This window comes from Ursus arctos, unplaced genomic scaffold, assembly GCF_023065955.2.
Source record: "Ursus arctos isolate Adak ecotype North America unplaced genomic scaffold, UrsArc2.0 scaffold_2, whole genome shotgun sequence".
Taxonomy (NCBI): domain Eukaryota; kingdom Metazoa; phylum Chordata; class Mammalia; order Carnivora; family Ursidae; genus Ursus; species Ursus arctos.
This window is the reverse complement of record NW_026622874.1, coordinates 57,098,584-57,106,939: the sequence shown is the minus strand read 5'-3', so window position 1 is coordinate 57,106,939 and position 8,356 is coordinate 57,098,584. Positions and strand designations below refer to the sequence as shown.

At 47.3% G+C, this 8,356-nt stretch overlaps 1 long non-coding RNA gene across 1 annotated transcript in view; it reads right to left on the bottom strand.

The window, feature by feature from the left end:
• LOC113268691 (uncharacterized) overlaps positions 1-8,356 on the bottom strand; it is a 62,249-nt gene that overhangs the window by 32,891 nt on the left and 21,002 nt on the right. Inside the window, exon 4 of the long non-coding RNA XR_003321231.4 lies at positions 8,035-8,214. This is a non-coding gene — a long non-coding RNA (uncharacterized LOC113268691). The remainder of the gene's footprint in view (positions 1-8,034; positions 8,215-8,356) is intronic.

The window sequence follows — 8,356 nt, the reverse complement described above, 5'->3', positions numbered from 1 at the left end:
TGCTAAGGGACACAGGAGGGGCACCTCACCCAGAAGTTGAAAGCTCCCTAGAGGAAGAGACATGTAAACTATGGCTTGAAGGTTGAATTGGGACCAGCCAGGCAACATGGCAGAGGCCTGAGTACTGAGAAGACATTCTAAGCAACAAGAACAGCGTGGGCAAAGCCTGGAATCAGGAAAGATCCTGGCATGTTGTGGCTGATTACAGAGTCCAAGGAAAGGAGAGGAGAACTAATAGCAGTGGGAGAAGCAAGGCCAGACCCTGGAAGGCCTTGTACATCCCTTGTGCTACTCCAGGTCACAACAGGCTATGCGACAATGACAGACAATGCCAAGGCCTCATTGGCTTAGCACAACAAACACCTATTTCTCACTCAGATAAAGTCTGATGCAGGTAGGTCAGCCGTCCTCCATCCTGTAACTACAGCTTCTAGAACGTGGGCCTGGGAGGCCCCTGCAGAAGAAAGGAGACGTATACTGGCCCACAGCTCTTAACTTCCTGGGCCTGGAAATGACACGTCACTTCCCCTCACATGTCACATGGCCCCAACCTTCATGGCAAGCAATTGTAGCCTGTGTGCCAGGAAGACACGACGCCACGGTAAACTACGTTCTGTGTCAACCCCACCATGCTCAGGAATTTGAAAGTTCCCCTGTGGCCCTGAGGTGCACTCGAAGTTTTAAGCACAAGAACCCTGTGGTCTAATTTGCATGTTAGGGAGCTCGGTCTGGCTGTAAGGTGAAGAAGCAAGCAGAGGGAGGGATGAAGCAAGGAGGCCAGCATAATTACAGTATCTGGAGCAAGCCATAAGGGTGACAGCGCAGGGACCGAGGCAGGGAACAGAGAAGCGGATGAACGTAAGAGTTTTGTCAGAGAGAGAGTTGACAGAATTCCCCGAGTGACTGCACATGGGAGGTGAGGGGAAGAGTGAATGGAAGATTAGGAGAAAGAGGAAGGAATTAGGGAAGGAGCCCAAATTTCTGACGTGGACAGCCAGGTGGCTGGGGGCCCCAGGCACAGAGGCAGGGAGAACCGCGTGGCATACTGGGTTTTGTAACCGGCCAAGCAATAGAATGGGGGGCGGGGGGGGGGGCAGGGGCCTGCGTGTACAGGGGAAGCACGGAAAATTAAATCCTTATTCTCTCTGCAATGGGAAGTCAATAGACAAGGCCTAAAACTAAAAAAATCAAATAGGACCAACATAACCATATTCTTTAGTGATATCAAAACAAAACAAAACAAAAATCAGCCAAAAGAGTTTCAAGTGTCTGCCTCCAGGGAGGAAAAAAACCCAGGGAAAATGGATGGAAGCCTGCCATTTTCTGCAACAAATTTTGTAGAAGTAGTACTCTTTAAATAAACTATATGCCTGTATATTTGATAAAAATGGCTGCTTCTTTCAAAAGAAAAGACTGGTGCAGGGTGTTGCTACCTTCCGGGGCTGTCTCTGACCCCTTTATACAGAGGGGTGTCCACCAGGATTTCGAAGCGCCCCATGCTGGGGAGGGAGCTGTGCCTCATCCCTGCCGCATGTCTTCATTCACGCCGTGCCCCTGAACTTGATTCCCAGAAGAATCAGAGGGGGCTTTCTAAGGGAGACCATGGTTGGCCTAGCTCTTGAAAAGTCATAGAATTTCCCAAAGGACAGAGCACTTCAGATGGGTGGTGAGGGTGAAAGCCTGGAGGTGTGAGAGAGAGATCCGTTCTGGAATGATCGTCGCTCTGTTTGGCGACCCAGAAGACAAATGGGATGGAGACAGAAGCTCAATCGGGCAGCTGAGGGAACTGTTTGGTGCAGGGTATTCACACAATGAGGCCCATGGGCCACCTGCATTAGGGTCCTAAGGATCACTCAGCGCTTCTCTAGCCTCAGGAGGGGGATCAATCTGCATTACACTGTCTTCTCCCGGTGAATCTTGCATACACTAAAATTTGAGAGTCACTGGTCACGCACGAGGAGATAGGGTCCTAAAATAAAGTAGTGACGGTATGAATGGAAAGGAGGAAAAGGTCATCAGATCAGGGGCCTCTTGGATCCAGAGCTGGCCCCACCAACAGTCAGGGTAAGTGGCCCTATTGCCTGCAACACCCAACACTTCCTGCCCACCGTTCCCATCATTGCTGCCTCGTAAAGGAACCTCCATTTCACGCAACATGGGGTGAAAAGTACTGAACTCTAGTCTCAGCTTTTCCACTATGTGTATGATTTTAAGAAGTCATTTCATGGGTTGGGTCTCAGTTTCCCCAGCCATAACATGGGGTGGTTAGACAAGATTACCAAAGGTTACCTCAAATCTAACCTCCTGAAACAACTGCAGATGACATCCAGAATCTAAGAGAACTCCTAGAAATCAAACAAACAAAAAACCAAGAAAGAACCCCAATAGAAAAATTGGCCAAGAATATGAACAGGCAACTTATAAAAGAAGAAACCCCCCAAAAATGAACAAGCCTATAAAGAGGTGGTCATGCTCACTGTAATCAGAGAAATGCACATGAAAACAATAGGTGTCACTTTATACTTATTATTAGATTGGCAAAAAAACGGAAAGCTGGGTCGCGTCTCACTTGGCAGGGATGTGGGGCCTTGGGGACCCTGGTATGCTGCCGAAGGAGCGTACACGGGCACAGCCAGCCCGGAGAGCAGCCTGGAACCACTTACGTCAAATTAGGTGTGTGCTTCCCTATGACCTAGCAAGTCTGCTCAGGCCCACATGCGTCTCCCACAGAAACCATCACATAGGTCCATAATGGAACCCACATGACGACACCCAGTGCAGCAGGCTAGATGAATGAGCAGGTAAAATTTATAGAATGCTACAGAATAGTTACAAGCAACTGACTAGATGTGCATATGGCAACATGGATGGATCTTAAAAGCAATGCTGAGTGAAAAAAAAAAGGGGGGGGAACCCTCTATAATACTCAAAACCCTGAGAGCACACAAATCCTTACAGTGTCCCACAAGGCCCTAGATGCTCTCCCTCCCAACCCCCACTCCCTTTACCTCCCTGACATCCTCTTCCAGCCCCATCCCCAGTGCTCACTCTGGCCCAGCCTCACCAGCCGCCCCGCTGTTGTTAATGCACACAGGGCAGTGATGCTGCAACAGGACCTTTGCATTGGCTGTTCCTTCTGCCTGGAATGACAAGTCCTCAAAATCCCCCTCCCCTCCCTACACACACACACACACACACACACACACACACACACACACACACTCGGTCCCCTTACTCTGCTAAATGTCTCCCTTAGATAATGATCAGTGTAATAAGTGAAAAGTAGTAAGTACTATCTCCCTACTCCCACCTTCACCACGAGAATGTGAGCACGATTTTTTGCCTGTTTGGCTCATAGATGCCTCCTAAGGCCTAGAACAGAGCCTTAAAAGAGGCACTTAAGAAATTTTTGTTGACAATTTGAATGATTACAGCACTATACCACTTACGCACAAGTCAAATGCACTTTTAAACACAGTCCATGGGTGTCATCCACTGAACGGTGAGTGAGCATGAGGGTAAACAGCATTACGTTTAAAAAGGGACGGGCACTGAGGAGGGCCTGAGCACTGGGTGTTATACGCAACTGAAGAATCATTGAACAGGGACACCTGGGTGGCTCAGCTGGTTGGGCATTTGCCTTCAGCCCAGGTCATGATCCCAGGGTTCTGGGATCGAGTCCCACATCGGGCTCCTTGCTGAGTGGGGAGCCTGCTTCTCCCTCTGCCTGCCGCTCCCCCTGCTTGGGCTCTTTCTCTCTCTGACAAATAAATAAATAAAATCTTTATTAAAAAAAAAAAAAGAATCATTGAACATTATATCAAAAACTAATGATGTACTATACCTTGGCTAGTTGAATTTAAATAATAAATAAACAAATATACAAAAGATAAATAAGGGAGGGGCCTAGCATGGGAAAACGATGAGAAGGTGCCATTTGTTGAGGAGTGTGTGTCATCTAAGCTTGTATACCTGAGATGAACACAGGGAGGTGACAGGAAAGCAATGTCCGGTCCCCCTCCCTTCTGCCAATCGGTGCATCTGTTGGGAGCAGCCCTCCCTGCCTGAAGAAGCAAGCAAAGCCCCGGCTCTGGGAAGGACCCTCTGCTCCGTCTGCACAGCAGCCCTCTGTCAGATTTCAAGGTGGCAACGGAGCTGAGGATACTTCATTAGTGACAATGCATACAACTCTCCCAGCTGGTCAGTTTCCTCAGAAGCAGGCCCTGCCGCGAGGAGGAGGGGACTGGGATCCACCCTGAACAGTACCTTATACTGTAGAAGGACTTGCAACTCACAAAGCCTTTCCACAGCCTTCAAAGATGTTACTCACTGGCCCATTGTATGGACACAAAAACTAAGGTTTTAAAAAGCTTAGCAGTTGCCCTGTTTCATCTGCCTAGTGCCAGCAGCGGGTCTTTTTGATGCCATGTTTTGTATGTTCCCTACCAATTTAGTCTGCTTCTCTGCACAAAGAAGATGTCGATGTTAGGGAAATTGACCAAATTAATTCTCCCAGACTTGATTTTGCATGATTCTGCCGTCAGCTCTTTCCTGTTGCTAACTGCTGTTTGTCTCTACGATTCAAATTCAAAACCTGTGGACTTGACACAGGCTGTCTAAAAGCTAATGTTAGAAAATAAGGGCAAACAAATCATCTATTACTATTAAGACTTTAAAAGGATTATCTGTTCTTTGCAAGCAGCCAGACGGTGGAGACAGCACGCTGGCAATCTGCTCCAGCAACTACAGTCCTGATCTTGCTGAGGGGTGAGGCGGGACCCAGTGGGAATGTGGGGCGATCTGAAGGCAATGCTGGGTGTTTGACAAGGAGCAGATTAGGAAAGGGTGCAGGCTAACTGGTTTCTTAAGCAGACCAATTGTTTAGGCCAAGAGATTAACACTTAAGAACAATACAGTCTGGTAAATGACTTGGGGTCGACTAGGCTGCCAGTCCCTGTACTCACTGAGGCCACTGTGGACTCATTCCCAATAAGCACACTGGATCAGAACAGGCCTGATCCTTTGATCTGGTCTCCCTCAGATGCAGTCCATGCCTTCTAGTTCTTCTTCACCTCGCTGACCTTGGCCCAGTGTGGGCTCCGCACAGTGGGAGCTCTGTAAACCTCTCTGATCTGCAGCCTCACTGAAGCTCATACGGGAACCACTTTATAGGGAAACCCTGACACCTTACAAGTCTGCTACTAGGAAGCTTCTTTGGGATTATCAGTTTCCAGTGAAAACCCACTCGGGCTGCTCTCGTCTCAACCCCTCACCCCCACCCAACAAACACCAAGTAAAAAGAAATCACCATAATGATCAGTGTTATCTACACAGGAGCTGCACGGACCCTGAGCACATCACAATCTGTCTTTCTCATTTCCCCTCCAGTTAAAACCGCGATTGAACTCAGTGTGTAGTCCTAAGCTTTAGAGATTATTAGAACCTAATACAATCCCTGGCACAAAGTAAGCCTTTGAAAAACGGTAACTTCGGGGAAAGGATGAGTCCTTTTAGCAGCCCCGGTAAGGGAAACCTTTCCCCTTCAGATGGGACTCAGACGACTAACGTTACCGGACACCTATCAGCTGCTTGACCTTACACAAGTCATTTCACCCCTTGAGACTTCAATTTTGTCATTCATAAAAATAAATGCCATGGACAAGAGCCATCCCTTCCACCTCCAAATTTTGACGTTTATGATTATGCATTTTAGTGCAAAAGAGCTCTACGAGCAGTGAATTTTGATTTCTCTAGCCCTTATGAAGGGCTTTTGCACTGTTTTATTTAAGCTCAAAAGGAAAAAAAAATGTTTGGAGAATGAGACAGAACTCTGCCCTCAGACCTTGAAACACGGGTGGAGAGTCACCCAAGCAAACAAGAACATTACAAGATACATCCTACGCACATAAAGATACATGAGCTGTAGCTCCTAGAAGAGAAAACAAATCTCTCGGCCTGGAGATGCCAGGGGGTGCTTCAGCAAGGAGGAAACACCAGAGCTGGGATTTCAAGGATGCAGGGCAAGGTAAGAACATGTCAAACAGAGGAAAACATGTGCAAAGTCCCCAAGAGAGGTAAGGGCATGACACACGGAAGGATCGGCAAGGGGAGAACACTGTAGCTACAGTATAGACAGGAGAAGCGTGTTGCGAAATAAAATGCGAGAGGCAGAAAAAAGCCAGATCATGCAGGATCCTGAGAGCGATGGAAACAGTTCTTATATTTATCCTAAAAATTATGGAAAGTCATTGAAGAGCTTTAAGCCAAAGGGAGATATGATCAGGTGTGAATCTTTTAAAAAATGACTCTGGTAGGGGGGCACCTGGGCGGCTCAGTCGGGTTAAGCATCGGACTCTTGGTTTCAGCTCAGGTCAGGATCTCAGGGTCATGAGATCAAGTCCCAGGCAGGGCTCCATGCTGGGCGTGGAGGCTGGTTAAGATCCTCTCTCTCCCTGTCCCTCTGCCCCTCCCCTTTCCCCCAGCCTCACACTCTCTCTCTCTCTCAAAAAAAAAAAAAAGACTCTGGCTACAGCTATGCAGAAAACAAATTAGAAGGGGAACACTAGGATATAGGGGGACAGCTGGGGGAGAGAGTCCAGGCGAAGGAGGATCATGGTTTGGTGGTGGCGGCAGTGGGGATGGAGAGAAGTGGCAGATCAGAGAGGCCCTGAAGAGGTAAAGGCAAGGGAACTTGCAAAGGACTGGATAAGAGAGGGAGGGAGGAAAGGAGGTGGCAAGGATGAATTCTAGGTCTTTGTGTACACAGTTGGCTGGATGGTCTGGTCCTAGAGGGATACTTAGAGCGACCAGAGCTGGCTTTCATTATATTGAGATTTATATGGCACCACAGTAGAGATGCCAGGCGGTAGCGGGCGCTATCAGCGTGCTGCTCCAGGCACCAGAGTTGTGAACGTTGAGATGGGTTCCTCCACGCATAGTCAGCTAAAGCCACAGTTATGTATGAGATCACCTGGAGAAAAGAGTATACAAGGAGAAGAGAGGCCTAAGCAAGCCAACATGCAAATGAGTATTTTAAAAAAAAAAAAAAAAGGATGAATCAGCAAGTGACTGAGAAGAATAAGAAGGAAGAAAAACAGGAAAATCTCTTCTCAGACTCTGACAAATTGTCTTTCATCAGTTCTGCTTTTAAAAAGAAAACCTGAAAAAGCAAATTGCCACAGCCAAAGGGAACGATTAAAAATAAAGAAACTCAACTAGTCCATGTATATAATGATTATTTCTTGGCTTACCAAGGACTGCCTCTATCAAAATTCTTACTTGTTAAGGTAGATTGTTTATTCATTCATAGAGCCCACAGCACGCTTCCCTTTAGGTAGACTATCCTTCCCCACCAGCTGACTTTGGGCTTGGCCATATGGCAACGGATGTGGGCAGATGTGATATGTGCCGTGTCCAAGCAGAAACTTAAAATATGCTTAATAGATTGGCTCCTGCTCTCTTGAGTTTCTGTCCTCCACTGTGAGAACAGCGTGTCTCTCCAACTAGGATCCTGAAATGAGAGGGTACAAAGAGCAGAACCCAACCCAGCGGAGCCCAACAAAGGCATGGTTAATTCAGCCCTCTGATACCACGAGCTAGAAATGATGTATGTGATTTTTAACCACCGAGCTTTGGGGGCTATTTGTGAGTGCAGCAAACGATGACTAAGCCACTTGTCCAGAGTGAGAATTCTTTAAAACTAAATGAATTATTTTTAACTCCTGTAGAAAGAAGCAAAGGTACTGTGTCTAGGACATATTACACACCTGGTGCTAATTGTCGTTTTAATCCTCACAACAATTATTTGCATGATTTTACATGAACAAACTGAGGCTCAGATAAGCTAAGTACATTCCCACGATTACAAAACTAGCAAAGAGTGGAAATGGAACAAAAAATTCATCTGATTCCAAAAGCCGATGCACTCTCCATATTGCCATATGAAAGCGTTTGCTAGAAATCAGACCCCGATCTCCTGCATGGGAAGCAAGGGAAAAGTGGGTGAGCCACCACTGCAGGCTCAGCTCTACTCACATCTGTGGGTAGTTGTGCTGTTGTTGAGCAAGCCCAGGGGAAGGACGCAGCAGGAGGACCTCGGCAGCCCAGGATCTGAAATCTCACGTTGCCACGAGCTCCACCTCTCTCTCACCAATGCTACTGCAGCTCGGAACATGGAGGTTGTAAGGTGCAACTCAGGGATCCAGTCAGATCACACTAAAAATTGGGAACAAAGGTTGCCTTTCATCTTGGTCTCTACAGCCATGTAACCCAGGGTGATTTTCTTTTTAAAAGCTCACTATGATCAACCCCCATGAATTCAGCTTGGTTTTCCCATCTAATCCTTGGTGATGGAAAC